At 39.8% G+C, this 8,238-nt stretch overlaps 1 pseudogene; it reads left to right on the forward strand.

The window, feature by feature from the left end:
- Positions 1 to 5,522: 5,522 nt before the first annotated feature.
- LOC110305559 lies at positions 5,523 to 6,455 on the forward strand (annotated as a pseudogene).
- The last annotated feature ends 1,783 nt before the right edge of the window (positions 6,456 to 8,238 follow it).

Here is an 8,238-nt window from a genome sequence, read left to right on the forward strand (position 1 = left end):
GCATTTCTCTTCCCATGATGCTCTTGCAAGGTCTATCTTGTGATGCTCAGGCAGGGTCAGGCCCAAGGGCAGCATTCAGGCTTGGTAAGCCTGCTTCTTAGAGTTAGACATTCAGACCTACCAAGATACAGGCTACCCCTGTGGCTTTTAAATCTCATTGTCTGAAAGGGCTCTAGGCTGGGTAAGCAACCTGTGACCATTGCTTCCCTTATTCTACATGCTCTGAGGATGTCTGTGCACTGTAGGACAGGCTTAGTATTTCTCCTGTGAACAGTTGTCAGGATTTAAATTCTTCCAGAATCTCACTACACAACACTAGGCTGTCAGCTTCTCCCCTATGCAGTCCATTTGACAAACAGTAATTAAAAAAAATAATGCTTTCAATTTTTAAATTTGTTGTGGACAAAACCATGGTATAAAATAAGAACTTCAAATGTATGAAATACAAGAGCAAAAGTATATCAGATTTTAGATGAAAGAAAATGTTTAGTTGGAAAGACTGTCTCCATGCATGGGAACAAACTTAAATGAAACTTCCATAAGAAGAAGATATTTGGATTATGATGAACATGGTTGGGTTATATGAGACCTGATATATGGTCTGATGGAAAAGCTGATTAGACATTGGTCAAAGTTGGGAAACTATGAGGAAATTATATAAAAAAAAAGGTGTGGTTTGAGGACCTGGAAGGGTCGCCTTGGATTGAGCAGTATAAGGGGATAAAGGGATCTGAGGAGAGCAGATATGGAAGCAGTCAGTTAATTATAATATGCTTAGGATCCCCAGAGGTCTCCAAGACCACACTTGAGTAAACAATCATGTTTCCACTTCGATTAGAGAGGCCAGGCAGTGTCCCAGGGGCAAACATAGTGCAGTCTGCCCTAAGGTCAGATTGGATGATAAACCAGCTCTAGGTTGAGTTGATTATGGAGATGAGCCAGAGAAAAGTACAGGCTCTCCCCTTCCCCTTAGTTATAGCCCTCAGCAGGTGAGCCTGCTAGGGTTGGTGGCATAAAAAAAAAAAAACATGATTTATCCAGGAACATAGAGCTGAGGTTCAGTCTTCAGTACCACAGATGCAGTTGGCACCAAAGAGAAACAGGTTTATCTCACACACTTCTAGATGACACCAGTGTGTCCTGGGTTTCATATAATCCAGAAACCAGCAGGATTGGGGAAAGTCAACACAACTGTTTTCTTTCCAAAGCTGTGGTGAGTACTGACTGGGTGAGATACCCTGAATTCATGATTCCTTCTGAAAGTCAATTTCTTGGATGCCTAGGATCTAAGATGCAAAGCCAATTGTAGACACCAGAAGCAGGCAACAGAGACTGAGCCATGGTCTGAGATGATCAAAGTAAATGAGGAACTGTTTATTAGAGAGGCAGAGGATGGGAAAGCATCCTTACTTGGAGGTAGGGTTCTATGTTGGAAGTCAGATTATAAACTATAATTTATTTGTTAAGACTTTGAATTGTTATTAAGGTGGCTAGACTCATCTTTCCTGGTCTTATATTATAAAATATTGGTGTGTTATTATTAAATATTTCATAAAGGAGTCTTGAATATTACCCTAAATGCTTATGGGATAGAGTGAATATAGTGTGATTTCTCTTCATTATGCAATGCTGTAGGCAAGAGACAATGATGGTATGTGTAGAAAGGCGGACTGATGGACCATTGAGGTTATACAAGTTGTGTTTCCAATTCTGACCACTTATTCCACTTACACAGTGTCCCTCAGTTGGCTCCATGATATTTTTCAAGGGCTGCTGCCTCCTTTGTCATTGTTGAGCTGAGTTTTGTGTAGGGTGTTCAACAGTGGTAGTCTTGTCTTTGCTGTGTAAATGCATCTCTCCCAGTACTGCTTACATGAGAGACTCTCCTGCATTTGTTGTGTTCTCCTGCCGCCCTTAGAACAGCAGTTGGCTGTGTGCATTCAGATTTGTGTCTGGCTCTCTCTTCCCTCCCAATGCTCTCTATGTTCTTTACTGTTTTTAAAATTACTGTTTCTCTGTAATGTACTTGGAAGTGTGACACATCTGACTTTTTTTTTCTCTTAGAGTTAATTTGGTTATTAGGGATTGTCATCTACATTCATGTGACCTAGTTAAAAGTTTTGCAACTTCTGTATCCACCATTATTAAAATTATCCAACTGTGACTGAGACAAAGACTAAAGTGCTGTTAATGTTAACAATAAGCCTCAATTGTAAACACACATACTTAAAAAAACCTAATTTCTTACTGTAAATTTGGATTTTTGGAGATTTTCATAAGCAGGTAGTGTGGTTATATCATTTCCATCTCCCCTTCTACCCTGACTTCTTCCATACCCACACTCCCTCTCAAACTCATGACCTCTCCTTTTTAAATTCTTTTTACACACATACATGCACTCTACTGGGTTTATTTAGTGTTCCTTGCATATATGTAGTAAACAGACATTTACGTTTGTTTTTATTTTAAATAGGGAAGATGTTGGATGCCGGGGAAGTTAAAATCCCCAATAGACAGCTGTTAGACCTTCCCTGGTCCCTAGCTTTCTTGAGCAGAGGACATCCTCTTGGTGGCTGCTGTCAGAATTCCCTCCTGGCCACTGGTGGTGAAAGCCCAGAGCACTAAGCTTCCAGTCACACGATCTGTAGTCATGAGTTGTATTTTCCCCTTTTATTTTTTCCACACATCATACTTCCTGATTATGATTTTCTCTCCTTCTACTCCTATGAGCTTCTCCCCACCCTCATCCCACCCCCTTTTTGTCTCTCAATAGCAAACAAACAGGCTTCTCAAGGATAATAATAGAGTATGATGTATAATAAGAGAAAACAAAAACTAACACATCAGAATAGAACAGTAAAAACAGCAGAAATAGAAGAGCCCAAGAAAAGGCACAATATACTGATACAGACACAGAAACCTTCCCATTTACACACTCAGGAATCCCTTAAAAGCACTAACCTGGAAGTCATAATATATACATGCAGAGGACCTATAGGATAAAAAGCTATGAATAAATATGTAATCATCTAATAATATAAAAATAAAAATAAGATTTTAAAATGCCCTAACAAAACATTGTGAGGCAGGGAGCCTCCTAATATGCTGTCAAGTTCATTTCCTGTCAGTCATCTACTGCTGGTCATATAGTTTTTTCCCCCCCACTGTGACACCCTTGGAAAAAACTAAATTTTCATTTGCTGGTGGCTATCAGTTGAAGATGGCTTCTTGGTCCTTCCCACCCCCTATTTGTATCCCAGAAGCTATAAGGCTGGCTACTTTTTAAAGCCTAAGCACCTTTTTTTTTTTTTTTTTTTTTTTTTTAGGGTTTGGAGCCTATAAGTTTCTGATTCTGCCTGCTCAGCTCCTGGTTGCTCACGGGTATTGCCAGCCCTGCCCTGGGTCTAACATCTATCTTGGAAACAACAACTGTTGAAAATTCAGCTTCATGCCCCTGCTTCAGAATTATCTAAACTTTTCATTAGTTAAAATGAACATCAGTGAGATCAAGCTCTGAGTTTTATCATGTTGGATCACTGCTCATGGTTAAGTGAACTTTCTGTTTTTCCAGAGGACCTAGGTCCTACTCCTAACACCCACCTAGCGGGTCACAATTATCTGTAGTTCTGGTCCTAGGAGATTCAATGTCCCCTTCTGGGCTCTGTGGCCACCAGGTATACATAGGGTGCCCAGACATAGATGCAGACAAAACACCCAATCACACAAAATTTTAAAATGGAAATATAAAAGAAAATCTGTTATTTATTTCTACATGTCATGATATAAAATCTTGTATAGAAGGATACAGTAGGAGTGAATAAAAACCCTGTGCTAATAAGTGAAGAACAGTCCAGATTTCTGGAACATCCATGTACAACAGACATGTTGCCAGGGTTACAAAGGCACACACTCATTCATTTATACACTCATTCATTCATTCAACACACATTCATTCATTTACTCAGTCAGTCAGTCAGGCAGGCAGGCAATAATTTTCTTTGATAGTTATTTTCGAGCTACTGAAATGAGTGGTGGACATACAATTGTGAGTGAGTTATGCAGTCTCATTTGCATGAGTTAACTGTTAAGTGCTGAAGGCAGAACAGCATTAACAGTGAGAACAAACAAAAATTTTGCAGTATACATGATATGATATTTCATGTAACCATAGCCACAATGCTTGGATCAAGTTATTATTACCATATTTTTTACAGGTATATAAGCCAAGACTCACAGAAGCATATACTTCAGAGCAGAAGGCACAGCTGACCCCTGATAGAGTTGATCTGTGGGAATATGATACTGCTTTGAGTTCAGCATTGACCACTGATGACATTATTCTGGTTTGTTAAACTTGACAGAAAAAGGAACTAGTTAAGTATGCAAAGGCGTTTCATACTAATCATAGGCTAGACTTTGGAGTCTCATCTCTGTTTTTCTCTCTCTTTGGCATGTTCATATAATCATATTCCTGTGTTTTTGAGAAGCCTCCACCTCTTGAGGAGAGTGGTAGTTTGTCTATCGTACTTCCATCATTTACCAGTACGTCAGCAATTAATCTGCAGGCTTAGAGAAATCTTATTTTTATAAGATAAAATGGTAAAAGCACATTTCAATAGCCATGGTGTATCTTAAATGAAGGTAGTGCTCATTTGTCACCCTCAGTACCAAAAAGGCAGTGACAATATTTATTCACTATTTATTATTTTTTGTGATAAACATTAGTTTTTATTTTTATATTTGGCTTGTCTTCTGCTCCAGTTGCTCCTAGCAAGACAGACATATGTAGCGTGGATGTCATCAAATGAACAGAAGGAGCTAGCAAGAAATAGTTTAAAGAAGGTTTGGATAGAGAATAGGAAAAGATCTTTTTGTGGAGCTGAATTATATAGACGTTTTTATTTGAAGAACCAGGTTCAAGGAGGGGCATTCTTCTTACTTATCACAAGGGACATATTTCTTGCTATTTCCTTCCCCAGTGAAATGAAACTACTTCTCAGTGTTCTGTGGCAGATGGCAGTGGCTGTGAGTGGGACTCCAGGATGGGTAAACTGACAATATCCATGGTGCAGAAGGAGGCCGAGGAGGACCCAGGGGTCAACATTGTGATTGCCATCTGCCCGAGCCTGGATTCAGATCTGCAACAAGCTAACAACTAGATTAAAAGAAGGAATAAAAGCTAACAACATAGAATGCTATGGTATGTATGTAGACCTTGGAATTTCAAAGATCTTCTTTACTTTTGAACAAGAAAGTTATGATCTGCAAGACAGAAGAACTGCCAGGTCAAAGTCTTGGAACAAATAGCTGAGCTATAATGTTCCAAAGAAAAGAAACATTATTCCTAATCCAGAGATGTTCAGTCTATAGAAGAGAAGATAGGAATGAAACACTGGATAAAATAGAATTGAATAATAAAACAGATGATTTAGGATTGCTTGAAGAAGACTCTGAACAGCCTTAATCCATTTTCTTCATCGGATGCATTGAATTGTCTTCTGCTACAGTGCAGGTCAGAGGCTATGGGAAGCTTTAATGCCAGTTTGGGTAAAGGCTTCATTTTGGTGGGCTTTTCAGACTGGCCTCAATTAGAACTCATTCTTTTTATCTATGTTTTGATTTTCTACTCCTTAACTCTCTTTGGCAACACCACCATCATCGCTCTGTCACAACTGGACCTTCGACTGCACACCCCCATGTACTTCTTCCTCTCCCACCTCTCCTTCCTGGACCTCTGCTACACCACGAGCACTGTGCCCCAGCTTCTCATCAATATTGAGGCACAGGATCATACCATCACCTATGGAAGGTGTGTGGCCCAGCTGTTCAGTGTCCTTGCCCTGGGCTCTACAGAGAGTATGCTTCTAGTGGTGATGGCCTTTGACCGCTATGCGGCTGTATGTCGTCCACTACACTACACAACCATTATGCACCCTCTTCTGTGCCAGGCTTTAGCTATTTCTTCTTGGGTAGCAGGCCTCGTGAACTCTCTGATCCAGACAGGTCTCATGATGGCCATGCCTCTCTGCAGGTATCGACTGAATCACTTCTGTGAGATGCCTGTCTTCCTCAAGTTGGCTTGCAAGGATACAGCTGGAACAGAGGCCAAGATGTTTGTGGCGAGAGCCATAATCTTGGTATTCCCAGCAACACTGATTCTAGGATCATATGCACATATTGCCAGGGCTATATTGAAGGTCAAGTCAACATCTGGTCGCAGAAAAGCTTTTGGGACATGTGGATCACACCTCCTTGTAGTTTCTATGTTTTATGGCTCAACCATCTACACATACTTGTAACCAAATGACAGTTATTCTGAGAATGAGGGAAAGTTTGTGGCCCTTTTTTATACTATAGTTACCCCCATGCTCAACCCTCTGATCTATACACTGAGGAACAAGGATGTAAAGGGGGCTCTGTGGAAGGTGCTAGGGAGAGGCACAGACTCCAGGTAGTAAAAAAAAATTTTTTTGATTCTGTGATAGCTTCAGGAGAATTGAGCCCAGGGTTCTCTAGGAAACAATCCTTCTGGGCTTGTGAAGAAGAAAAGTTTCATTGGAAAAGGCAGAGAGATGAGACAAGATAACATGGGGTAAAATGATCAAAATTCAGATATGCATTTATGAAGCTGTCAAAAAATATTAAGCATGTCCTCAGTAGGCACCAGGGCTCACTGCCTTCCTTGTGGAAGGTGGAAGCAAGGAGCTCCTATGGTTCATTTTAACTCACTGTTCATTGCTCAGCAGTGGGTAAGTGCTGATGGCTACACAGCCTTCAAAAGTAATCTGAGTTAAGAAGAGTGCACTCTGAGGAGTTGTGGGGAGTTAATTAATTAATTAATTAATTCTTAATGACTTTTCACAAAGTCAGATCCTAACGTGATGTCACACAGTTCGTGGTATGATCCTAGGCAGAGCACACAAGTTCACTGTTGCTGTTTATAAATTTTGGTGACCTTGTCAGACTCTTGCTGTTTCAGAGTCTGTTTCAAAAGTTTATCACAGTGTTTCCTCTTCTATGATACTTGGAGAAAATGATCAGATCATGCACAGAGCCGTTTCATAGAGCATGTGACTTTAAGACATGGCTTTATTTACTTAAATAGAGAAACTTCAAAACCTGCCTCTTGTGACACATCTTCTCCCATATGGCCATACCTCCTTATCCTTCCCAAAGAGTTTTGTCAACTGGAGATCATGCATTAAAATATATGTATCTATGGGGGTTGTTCTCATTCAGACTACCATACCTTCCCACTGGTTGCCTTGGTCTGCATGCTGAAAAGCCCAGAACTTTGCTATCACATATGTTTGCGCTTACACCTTGCTGGAGCTCTGAGTGGTCCAAGCATCTATTTTACCTTAGTGTTAGTTTCTTGTTTAATAAAATGAGCATTACATTAACCACTCTCAGCATTTGATGTGTAGTGTATATACAATAAATATTTTCAGTACCTGTTCTTGTTAAATAGAAAGTAAAGTAGTTTAGAGTATTTTTTTTCTCAACACACACACACCATGAAGAGGGTGAGTGTAATTAGATTGTATTATATACTTGTCTGGAATTGTCAATGATTAAATTTAATAAGCAAGCTCTGTAAATATGATATATCTTTCAGTACTGAAGATCTCCATGTCCTATGTCCCAAGAAAGACTCGATAAAGTCTTTCACATACCACTGTAGTGGTGTGCACTTGTTCCCTGCCTCTTTTTCTGAGAAAAAAATAATATAAAAAGTGATTCTGTGACTTCTTTCTCAAAACATACTAGTAAAACTGCAGCATTTTGATGTCTTGAAATTCTATATGGCAATTAAGAAGAGAACTGTCTCAGGGGACAGCTATTTTTGCTTACTGCTCATTTCTTCTATTTTATCTGCATTGGGATATATTTTTAGTAGTGAGTGGGAAAGATTTTCATGCTCAGAACAGAAGCTATCTCATTTTAATCATGGCTTGTTCTACTTACTAAATTCTTGACACAGACAACTTTTAGCATGAATCTGTGCTTAAGAATCTAAAGTGTTGTAGGACTTTCTATCTTTCCCTCCCCCTATCTTTCTCCTCCTTCTTTTCCTTTTTCTCCTCCTCTTCCTTCTTCTTCTCCTCCTCTTCCTCATCCTCTTCTCCCTCTTCCGCTTTTGCTTCATCACTCTTCTTTCCCTTCTCTCTTCTCTCTTCTCTCTTCTCTCTCTCTCTCTCTCTCTCTCTCTCTCTCTCTCTCTCTCTCTCTCTCTCT

This window comes from Mus caroli, chromosome 11, assembly GCF_900094665.2.
Source record: "Mus caroli chromosome 11, CAROLI_EIJ_v1.1, whole genome shotgun sequence".
NCBI lineage: Eukaryota > Metazoa > Chordata > Mammalia > Rodentia > Muridae > Mus > Mus caroli.